At 40.4% G+C, this 12362-nt stretch overlaps 1 protein-coding gene across 2 annotated transcripts in view; it reads left to right on the top strand.

The window, feature by feature from the left end:
• The window catches only part of nhsl2 (NHS-like 2), a 218372-nt gene that overhangs the window by 146131 nt on the left and 59879 nt on the right, over positions 1-12362 (top strand). The gene's annotated exons all lie outside the window — the stretch shown is intronic.

Raw genomic sequence — 12362 nt, 5'->3', positions numbered from 1 at the left:
AAATTTAAATTATGTTCATAGATTGTTTTGCTTTGTTTTGGAGTTTTTTTTAACTTGCTGTTTAAATCTGGAGTATGATTCGGCCTCCACAACATCTTTTCTGTTTTGTCAGATCCCGTTGGAACAGCAGCACAATGTTTTTCCTGTCCTGTCTGTGGCTCCGAGTCCTGAACCCGGTGTTTACTACTCAAGGAACAAATCTGTGATCTGAGCTCTGCTCTCAAAAAGCTGACTGACAATTTTCTGCTTCGTGCTTTACTTCCTGTAATTTATTTCTTTGATTCTTTTCTTTTCTTCCTTCCTTTATTTTACTTTTCCTTTCTCAGTTTTTCATTACTGTAACTCTTTTCTTTCCTTCCTTCTTTACCTTCCTTTATCTCTTCCTTCTCTCAGTCTTCCTTCCTTGTGTGCTCCTTTCATCCTTTCCTCCTTCCTTCCTTCCTTCTTTACTCCCAGCATTTCATCTTTACTCTCTTCATTTCCTTCATTGACTTCTTCCTTCTTTGGTTTTCCTTTTCGTCCTTTCTTCAGTTCTTCCATCCTTTAAAATCAGGTTTGTAAGAAAGCTCCACTATATTAACAATTACAATATAATAAGCAGCTGAATTCTCTTTAGTAAATCAGGATTCAATAATGGATGGTGTCTGGTCAAATGCAGGATAGATAGGTAATAGTTTCCTCACTGCTGTCTGTGTTTTAAGGCTAAATTTCCTGCAGGGGGCAGCACTGAGCTATGTAAAAACATGACAGGTTGCAGCAGTCAGAGCATGTATTTAGATGCCTGCTCAACACTACTCCTTGCACACGAATGAGATCCACATTACCAGTCGACATCTGCTTTAAAGAGGAGTCTTGACAATCCTCTTCACGAGAATTTCATTACATCCTCATCAATGTCTTCAAGAAATATGTTTACACCCTTTCCTCCATATTTCACTGAGAAATGTCCCAGACTTCCTGCACGGATGAAAGTTAATGGGCACTCAGGAGGAAAATGTACTTTCGAGTTAATAGAATGTTGATGAAATTAAAAGTTATCAGGCAAACGTGGCCTCGATAATCAGCAGAATCCAATTTTTCATTTCATTCTATTCAGGGTTGTACTTTGAGTTGTCACAGTGATGCATGAATGTGAGTGTCCCACGCAGGCTGCTCTAGGTGATTTGTGGCGCTTATAACCAGCCAGGTTTTTGAAACGGCAAAGATGGCAGATGACCCGTCTATAAAATAAAATGTGCAGCATGGACTTAAACACAAGCAAATACTGGACACAACTTGGGCTAAAAGATAAAAAACAAATGTGGATTAAATCACAAGTAAATATTGGATTAAATAGCTTAACTTAGTAAATATTGTATTGTATATTGTACTTAAATGTGTGAATATATTTTATTCATTAGTAACTGATGATTAGTAAACACTAAGGCTCATTATCATAGGTCATTATATGAATAATGTATATCCAGATGTGTATAACAAGGTTTTACATGTGTTCTCTAAATCTAACTAACCGCAGTTACCTAATTTCTGCTCATTGTGCTTCATCGTAGAGCTGCGATAGCAGAAAATAACCTCCTGCTTTAGTTAATTGCTCATTTGGCCACCAGGTTGAATGGGCTGCTTTGCATGAGCGTAGCCATGAAAAGTCCCAGTGGTAGAACTTCACATGGCTGCCGGTGTGACTCAGATTGGGATCGCTATTTTAGTGTTGCTCATTCTGTCACCAGGTTTTCTTAATTGACGTTCATCAAGCTGATTGGGATGTTTAGCTAAACTAATGAGTCACAGAGGACAGAGAAGAGCAAGCATGTGGTACCTAACAGTTTTCAGTACCTTGGACAGGACGACCAAGACGTAAAATACTCAGGCCTCATTACCTGCCTTTACTTTTCAGCAGGTAGTTTTGTGTTTTCACACTCTGGGGTTCTATTACCTTAATAGCACAGAGACTTAGAGGTCACTTTCCTGACCTTTATTGTTTGGTCATAACAACAAAGGTCGGTATGGATAATGTTGCGGCTCAGGAAGCCTGCTGCTATTGGATAACGATACCCAGGCGGACGGCAAATCCTCCATCTGGGTCTCAGAGTACTCGCTAAATCTGATTTACTGCACACCTTTTATTAACAGGGAGGAAACACAAGGATCACACACACACACACACACACACACACACACACACACACACACACACACACACACACACACACACACACACACACAAACATCTAGTTTTAGCCAAGCTTTTGCTTGGTGGTGACAATGTTATTTAGGACTCCCATAAATGAGTCTGCTGAGGACCAGGCTAATGCTAACAGCCGCTCATAAGCCTGTCATTCACAAATATAAACACACGCACACAAACAAGCGAGCCAATATTTGGTGTGCAGCACTGCGGAAGCTCTTCAGCTAACAACCACATTACACTTCCTCACAAGTGTGCGAAGGACACACTGATGTATTTTTGTTACGCATGCGTGAAATCCCTGCAAGCACTTGAGCGATAAAATGTTAAATATGAGGAATGGATAAGTTGTGTTTTAACCGTCCATCTGTGAATGTGTGTGCGACAGAGAGTGTGTGTCCGGTGATAACAGCTTGTCTAAACCTGCATCCTCCCTGCTGACACTCCAACACACACACACACACACACACACACACACACACACACACACACACACACACACACACACACACACACACACACACACACACAGAGGGGAATTAATTAGTAAAAAGGCATCAGAGGAAAATAACTTCACCCAACACCTCGCTAATGCACGCGGGCGTGTGTGAGTATGAGTGTGTCAGTAGGTGTATTGTGAAAGTTCCTCTCTATTTTGTGCAAGTGTGTGAATGCAGAGTTGTGTTTTTTTGGTGCTGGACTGTTTTGTCTTTGTAAGGATGTGTGTGTCATTTCTCTCTCTTTCCTCGGTGAAAGTTATCACTCTGGTGTTTTCTCTGCATCAGCTAGAAATGAGGGAGGGCGTTTCCCACCACCCACTGCCCTGTTTGTTTTAGTCTGTCTTGTTCTTCTTCTTGATGGTAATTGTCTAACACTGAAATGCTACAAGGCTCCCCTGATTCTAAACCTTATCTTAGATGTGACTGATGATTCCACAGAGAAGCAGAGAGGCTTCCCCTTATTTGGTGTGAGGGAGACTCTAAGTGGGTTTTCATTTTATTGCTCTTTAGGTCATTCTTCCAAACAGTTGTGTGTTTAGACTCATGTTGTGTTGAAAGTAGGCACGCTCTGATCAGATATTTGGATATCAGACCGATTCTGACTCACTTTATTTCTTAGGATAAAAGAATCTATTCAAACCTATGGTCTATGTGAAGAAGTAAACCCTGTTAAATCATAAAGTAGTTGTTATTAACCACATTTTTTGGAAAGCTGAAACCTCCTGAATCACGAAACCCTTGAAATAGAACCTGTCTGACAAAGTGAAGCAGGCTGGCAGATCTCAAAAAGCAATACGTCGAGCCACGATCTAAAGAGAAGTAAAGCCACTGATATCTATCAGTCTGGAAAGGGTTAAAATCAATTTCTAAGGCTTTGGGATTTCAGCGAACCACAAGGAGAGCTTTTATTCACAAATAGAGAAAAACGGGATCAGTGGCGAACCTTCCCAGGGGTGGCTGACCTACAAAAATTACTCCAAGAACGGATCGACGACTCATCCAGGAGGTCAAAAAAGAACCCAGAACAACGACTAAAGAACTGTGGACCAATAGGGCCTGAAGTTCTGGCCTAGTCAAAGTCTTTACTTGGATCCAGTTGAAATGCTTCGGCACGACCTTAAACAGGTTTAAACCCTGCAATAACTGTGAAATAAAACAATTCTGCAAGGAAGAGTGGGCCAAATATCCTCCACAGTGATCTAAAAGAGTCATTGCCAGTTATCACAAATGCTTGATGGCAGTTCTCGTTTCCAAGGGTGTAACAGCCAGTTATCAGTTACCAGGGACAGTTACATTTTCACAGGTAGGTTTGTATAACTTTTTCCCTTAATAGATAAACTGCATGCTGTATTTAGTCAGGTTATCTGTGACTAATATTAGAGTTTGTTTCATGATCTGAAACATTTAAGTTTATGGAAAAATCCAAAAGACTGAGAAATCAGGAAGGAGACAAGCACTTTTTCACAGCTCCGAGAGCTAGAGCCAGCCGAAATTAGTTTTAGGAAGATGGAGATTATCACAAAGAGTGTAAAATAAGTTGAGTAGGGTAGGTCTGTGATCGTTATTTGCATTTCATGGGAATTAAAGCTCAAACACGGAGCTGGCTTGACGTTGCACTGCATTTATTTCCAGAACAATCTTTTTTCTTTTCCTAAGAACACTGAGGAGATTGGCTTTTTTTTTTTCTAAATCTGCCCAGTGATGCCCAGAGGCTTGTGTCTCTCCTCTATCCAATCCCTCCATCTTCCCTCCTTTTCATGTCACCGTGGTTACATAAGGGAGGAAGGGAAATAGTGACATCTCCACTGAGGATGGCTGCGGGTGTGCTCTGTGTATATGTGTGTATTTGGCTGCTGTTCAACTTTTAATCAAGAATTAATTGTTAACCTGAGAGGAAACAAGTCTCCCCGAGGACTGGTGCGTCTCTCGTATCCGCCAGAGCAGACTCTGTCATCAGCTGCAGGTCTGAAAGTCTTTTGAGGTCAGATGCCATGACTGTGAAAACAAAGCCAAATCACAGTTATTTCTCTTTGCAAAACAGGGATGATTACCCAGACTTTGTCCTCCGTCACTCAATACAAAAAAAAGTTTAAGGTGACCATCTATTTTACATATTATTTTATATGTTACTGGTATTTAAAAAAAAATAATTCTCATTTAGGATCCAAACACTTTTTAAAACATATTTCTGTATATTTTTTTAAACCTCTGAAAGTATTCCCAAATGCTCCTCCTTTAAATGACGCTACCAGCAGTGCAGGTTAGAGGCTCCGATTACCCCTGAGAAACTTATAAAAATATAAACACTCATAAAATATCCCTGTAGCACACTTCCCTTAGTAAAAAATACAAACTTATTCTGACAGTGAGACCATATTTTGCTAATTTCTCACATACAAAGGAGGCGTCTATAGTATTTGCCAGGTAAATAAGAGATAAGCAGTCCAGACAAGAAAAATAATGTCAAGAAAAGTTTCTATAATACAATAGGTTAACTCCACAGAATGAATTATAGCTTTCCAATAAAAGTTAGTACTATTTACAAGATTGGCAATTCAGCTAGCTATTTTATAGGTTTTGTAAATTCCTTTGAGACTATGATTCAGCTCTTCTTATATTTCTAGTGTTTTTCTACATCTATAAGCATTTAAATGTGGGTGGATTCTAATTGTAATAGTAGTTAGCTCTGCCTGCACAGACAATGTGTGATTTAGTCATTGTAGGCTGGTATGGTGGACGATTTTTAAGCTTCTTCAGGTAATTCTTATTTGCAGGCAGTTGTTTTCAGCGTTTTTTCATCTAATGAAGCATTTGTCATTTGTCGTGTCACCTGTTTCTCTTCCAATTAAAACCACTGCTGCAGCGTATTCATGGATAAAGCCTCCTCAGTGCTGTGCATGGATTATTTAGTGAGGCACAAATACCCAACAATGGCAGTAAAAATTTAAAGTTTTACAGTTTTACTACCTTTTAAGTTTACTCCTGTCATCTTGGATTTTTAACTCAACTCCGAGTTGAGGGGGCATTTCAGATGAAAATTCATACTTTTTAATTTGAATTGCGCAATATGACAGGAGCAGGCTCATTTCAACTCTGCCTGCTAAATCTAGCTTTAAGTGCTAGCTAAAACTGGTTTTAGCTAGCACTCACACTCACAGGTTTTAGCCATAGACTGTTTAGAACATGGACATGATTCCAGGTCTAAATAACTAGGTGAAAATAACTGAAGCTATGGGCTCAGTAGGCACTGAAACAAGGGATTAAGTTAATCTAGTAAACAAAAGGAGGATCATCTTGTGTGCGACTCTTCTAATGTGGCGTACCTGTCACAGCAGATAGACGACCTCTGTAATGGTAGAGTATTACCGACCGGAATCTGGCCTTTTTATAAACTCAGCTGCTCCGTGTTCCTTTTTGCAGTCAGTGTTTTGCAACATTCAGTGTGGTTTCTATAATTTTTAATGGCTCTTCAGCAAATTTTGTTGTAGTGGCAGTGGTCTGGTTTGGTTACTAGCTTAACTCCTGCGAGGCTTCAAGCCTGTGAAAAACCTTGTTGGATTGATGATGACTCCTTCCTGTGCTGATGTGCAGTGAGAGCAGTGTGAATTCGTTTGCACACAGTCACAGTAACAGTAATGTCTCAAAGGTATGACAGCAAGTAAGGTAGTTAAAACACCCCCCTCTGTTTCTCTCTTTGGATTTTCTATTTACAGTAATGTGTGCCACATTTTTAGAAACTCCCGAGGCTTCTGTGACTTTGGCACATATTACCTAATCCTCACAAGTGCACACATACGCTCGCAAACACAGGCTCACAGATTTGACTCACACACATCTCCAAAAAGTCAATGTTTGATGTAGCATCTGTGAAGCTAGAGCTGTATGTGTCACTCAGTAGGTATATGATGCATGATTTTGATTGATGACACAGACTTAAAGGATGTAGTGAGAAAAACGTCCAAATCCAGGACACAGAACCTCAGGATGGTGAGGAGCTTTATTGACTAATAGGCTTGAACACAAGGCACTGAGGGAGAGCTGGCAGAGTAAACCTTGTAATTCAAGCCAAGGACAGAACTGACTGAGGCCTAATGAAAGAACAGGGAAAAGGCAGGACACGAGCCTGGAAAACAGGGAGAAACATGGAGCTGAACTACAGCTGACTCAAAAAGAACAAAGGGGAGCATGACTATTTATACACTTTGACTGACTGGGGGATGACAACCAGGAGGGGGAATGAGATACAGATGAATACAAATAGATCAGGGGAAGTCCAGAGAAGTAAAACTAGCACAGGGAGACTAACCTTGACAGTGAAGCAGGACGTAATAACGAGAAAAATACTTGGAAAGAGAGTCTGTAGGTTCTCACTCATCCCGGTCATGATGGTCTAACGTTTTTGAGTTTAATACAACTTCATTTAAGTTCTTGAAAACCTGTACCATCTCCCCCAAAAGTGTCTTGATGGATGCTCAATCATCCAGGTAAGGAAATCCCACAAAGTTGATTTCATTCATCTGGATGTAGTATTTTCTGTGGGAAAATCCAAGTGAGCCTAAGTCTTCTGGTTGTTTTTCCAAGTGACAAAACGTTTCGCCCCACAGAAAACGGCACATCCAGATTAACAGAATCCACTTTCTGGGCTCTCTTTCAAAAGCTGATGGAGAGTCTCGGGTATTTGACCTGAAGTGGCTCCATCACTCCTGTTTGTGAGTCACTGCCCCAACCTGTGAGTTGTTAAGGTCAAATGAGTTCAGGTTTGAATGGCGGTTAAATTGTCCGGGAAGGGATCTCAGGGCTATATTTTTTAGGTTTGGCATATGGGAACATGTGCACATTGCAAGATTTGTCCACCATATCTGAAGTGCACTGCACTGAAATGCTCAGAATTCAAAACTAACTCTACAACTGCTTAAAAAATTCAAAAGTTCAGAGAAAATTAAACTCAAATAGAACAATAAAACTAAAGCTCAACATTACTAGACTAATGAGCAGAAACTCACATATGTCAACAGAGGGTTCAAAACTCAAAATGAAGACAAAAACTATTTACACGGTAGTGGAGAACTTCTTGCCTGCTTTTATCAGTGATTTCCTTGTTCTTCTGCAGTTAAATACAGCTCATTAAGCCAGTTTAATACTAATTTTCAAATCACGACAGTCCAGATAGTTTAAAAAAAGTACTACTAGCATTTAGAGTAAAGCTTTTCTATCGAACTATGTCACTGTTTTTCTTTATCTTTGAGGAAGGTGTGGTGACACCCGAACATGAATAACTGACAGTAAGTGTTTCAACATCTATCTGACAACATTTTTAAAAACAGTTTTGTGCAGACGTGAACAGACTGTCAGCTGCTACTGTTTTATGTAGCTGTACAAAACCTGAAGCTCTTTGCTTTTACAAGGCTGGAGGATCTTTTTTTTTTCCACTCCTTGTTTAGGTACTTTCTCTGCTCTGAGCAATCTTAAAAGTGCATCCTTTTCTATTGTAAACAATGAGCAAAGGAACCGAGCACTTTGAAAAGATGTTCTTAGAGAGCACTCATCCCTGTGCTGGTTTTCTCTCTGTGACAAGGATAGAGTATCTCTCACTGGATAAAGTTTTCTCATTTTCTTTATGCATATTTCAGCAGCGCTACTTTTTGAAATCAACTTCAAGTTTACATGGCGTTCGACCTCTGTCGACGTCTGCGAGCTTTGTTGTGCAAATTCTGTCTAATGACCAAAACTTCCAAAAGGTATACGGTGCCACAAACAACTAGTCTGAATTCTTCGGATAATTTAAAAGTGATGTACACCTGCGACACAACAAGCTTCACAAAATGAAGCAGTTTTGTGTGCCGTCAACCTCTGGGAACATTTCGAGTCCACTAAAGATCCTCTTGCACCCTGCAGATATGGTTTTACTTCCTGTCACAGACCCTTGTTACACACATACAGGCTTAGACTTTGGTTACAAAGGCTTTGTGTGCATCTTTTCAAGTGGCAACAACAGCTAAAAATGAATTGTGAACATAGTTCGGATATATTTTGCACAGACGAGTCAAAACATATGCAGTAGTGTAGATAGGTCTGCCTGCTACCTATTCTCCAAACAACTGAGGGGGACAAAGTCAAACTCTTTAATGGGATATTTAGCTCGCAGCAAGACAGATTTAGCCAGTAAACAGAACAACTTCAAGAGCAGGCAATCCACAACGGAGCGCAGAAGACTTTCTCACCGTGTTCACAAGGATCCAAATAAAAATTAAAATACCAAGGGCTCCATGGTGAGAGTGTATGTCTGTTATAGAGCAGGTTATAAATCATGCATGATCGCCTTTCTTCCCCGCTCTGAGACTGATGCTAACTGACGTGCACTTCTGTATCATAAACAGTAGCTCTCTCTGGTGGGAGCTGATTGTGTGAAAGCAGCTTAGGAAGATGAAGCCGGTAGCTGGGATGGTGAAATTGTGATTCCATACAGCGCGGCGGGTTTTGTGAGGAGAGACGTCTGCTTCAGAGCAAACAAGACACGATAGTGCCGCTGGATTCTCGGCAGAATAGCGTCTGTCTACCGGGAACTGAGCGCACTTTAAATTTTAACCAGTCTTTCTCAAATCAAGACGTAGTTCCTGCACAGTCCCCTCAGAAACGCATCCAAACCCACACATGTTGGTGCTGATATTTATACTTTGAATTCTGGATGTTTAGCTGCTGTTGATTTTCCCGAGCTGAAGCTTGGCAGCGAGTGGGAGTAGCTGCAGCAGGATTTGACATTTCTGTTAGAGGACAGTCTGTCTCCAAGAAACTGCAGATCACCTTGACACTAAAAGTCTTGTGTGAATCACTGTCATTTACTGTCAAAAGAACAAAGTGAACTGAACTGAAGCCTGAGAGACGGAGCTCTGTTTTGGTCTCTCACTCTTTTGGAAGCTTGATGCTTTAGATGCCTTATGTAAAGGCAGTAGGTTCGGTGGTGAATGAAGCTGTATATCAAACCTGGGTATATTGTTTTATAAGAAATAACTCTCATGTCAATGCACCTAAATAATTTAAATTTATTCTTTGAAGTATTTCTTCCGGATTTCTGGATTTGGATATTGCTTGGAGTCACCTCTGCATGTGGGCCTTTTGATTTCTTACCATTCCAGTTATTAATTCATTTCCTTCTTAGCTCAGACTTTTCTTTGCGTCAGCTTGTTGATCATGAGATAATTTATAGTCAGATGCTTTACGTAACGGGTCAAGTCATCTGCTCTTTTTGAGAATGTTGCAAAGTTTTGATGTTGGGATGACGGTGATGGAAAGCTTTTATTCTTTTACTGAGTCAGTGCTTTCATTTTCTGTGATTTTGTGGTTTGGTCTAAAAAGCAGGAAAGAACTGGAGAAAATTGTTGTGGTGTGCCGTGCGATTACCGGAGCCACTCGTAACAACCTTCAGCCTTTTGTAGATGAAGGTCCTCTCGATGACGATCATCATTTTGGGCCCTCTGTGACTTGCAGATAGATTCAGACTGAAATTTGTTCGTGCTACAGTTTACTTAATCACATTTTGAATTTTTTCCCTTATGATTAATGGTGAAAGTGTAATGTTTTGATCTAGTATTGGGTTTCATGTATGTACTGTATGCATCTTGGACTTGGACTGTAATTTCACAGCAGTGTACCGAGAAACAAAATATTATCCTAAGAATAATCTAATTTAACCATAAAAATTGCATAATATAATTATACTACATTTTCTTTGAATATTTGACCATGAAGTTGTAGTTACAAAGATACGGTGAAGGCTAAATGCCTTACTCTACAATAACTGTATTAGGCTTCACCCTCCACTCGACCCTGAAATTCATAGGTGATTAAAAATATTAATGGATGGAGAAAACATTGCTAGGATCATAGCTGATTTCTTAGCTTTCTACAAGCTGTCTGTATATCTGGTTCTCTGAAGGAAATGTCTCAGCGTGTAATTTTGAATGTAGTTAGACTAAACGGCAACATAGCTGCAAGTAATTTAACAGGGGAGTTTGTAACTGTGTTGTGTTTTGTGTTTTTATAGCCTTTGCTGAAATTGCATTGGAGAAAATGGAAAAAAAAAACGAGCAACAAAGTCTCAGAAGAAATACTGAAAGAAATGCTGTAAATGTCCACTGTGCGATGCGTACTGATAGGCGAGTTCCTTCTGTTTTCGGTGGAGCACATCCTGTACCTGAAAGATACTCGCATTGCTCAAAATGAGAACTCACTGTGATTTGTCCTCAGTAAGGCAGACCAAAACATAGCTAATGTGAGTCTATAAAAGTCTTGACACTTAGCAGCCAGCTTGGTGACAGCAGTTATTGTAAAGCCCGTATCTAAATGAACAGAGAGAGCCAAAACAAACTTCAGTGGTCACAGACACACTAAAAGCATTAGGTCTCCACTCAGATCGGATAAGAAACACTTTAAAAGTTTACCCACTTTCGTCCAGAATTTGGGCTTGTTTCCCCACGTTGTGCCTCTACTAGTTTAACAACACTGTGGCTTCATTACACTTTAATATAAAGAGGTCACGTGGTCATTGTGGCTCATCCCACAAAGGCAAAGGCCAAGTGAAATTCACATTATGGATACAGAGAACGAAGATGCAACATATGTAGGCTACACATAAATCTTTACTGATCTTTAGCGAGTGGATATGCCTCCTACTGATAGCGATGTGAACCTCTGTTGTCCACATCCATGTGTGACAACATTACTGGCTCAGATATTTCCTTGTTCACCCTCTTAAATGGTTCTTTAGGGGGGAAGCAGCGTGACAACCTACACCTTTAGTGTCCTCTTTTGCCAAGTTAGCTTCCAGAAGCTTGACAAAGTTTAACCAGTTTGTTAAGTAATTGTTACCACAGACTCAGCAACAAGACAAATGCTGGCTGTAATTGCCTTCTCCTGCTGAGTCTGTGACCCCTCGCCTGCATTTCCTTTAAGAGCCTGGCCTTTCACTTGGATATCATCTGCTGTCACATTTCCCGTGTTTGTTACTCGTGTTTTATCAGCCACTGGATGTGTCAAATTACTTCCTCGATGCTGATTCAAGGCGACGTCTCATTTATGTCGGCACTGAATGGCCATTTGTGATCGCTGTGGATGATTTGTTTTGATTGTCTGTTTGTGTTGGGAGGGTTGATGGTGACAGGGACCGACGTTTCCTTCCCACTTTTTTTTTGGCTTTTCCCTCCTTTTGCTTTTTATTTCTCCCCCCTCTTTACACGAACACACCTCCCTCTTTTCTACATTTCTGCCTCTAAATGTCATCCCTCCTTCCTTCCTCCTCCCACTCATGTTCTTCTTTTTTTCCTAATGCCACAATCCCTTTTTGCTTCTTTTCTCTCATACCTCCCTGCCCTAATCCTTCTCTTCTGTCTTCTCCGTCCACTGTCTCCTTCCTTTTCCTTCCTAATTAAGCTCTCCTCTCTGTTTCCCCTCTAACTCTCAACCTCTCCTCCATGGTTTCCACTCTAATCCCTCATTTATCTTTTTTTTTTCTTTTTTTACCCTATATCCCGCCTTCCTTCCTTTCTTCCTTCCTACCTCGGTCCTTGTTCTCCCTGACAACACATACTGCGTTATGTAATCTACGTCTCTGGGTATTAGTTATGCAAATTCATACATTTTTATTTATGTATATTTTTTCTCTCCTCCCTCCATCCCCTTCT

This window comes from Rhamphochromis sp. 'chilingali', assembly GCF_963969265.1.
Source record: "Rhamphochromis sp. 'chilingali' genome assembly, chromosome: 1".
Taxonomy (NCBI): Eukaryota; Metazoa; Chordata; class Actinopteri; order Cichliformes; family Cichlidae; genus Rhamphochromis; species Rhamphochromis sp. 'chilingali'.
Note: the sequence above shows the minus strand (reverse complement) of the source record. Positions and strands in the feature narration are given on the sequence as shown.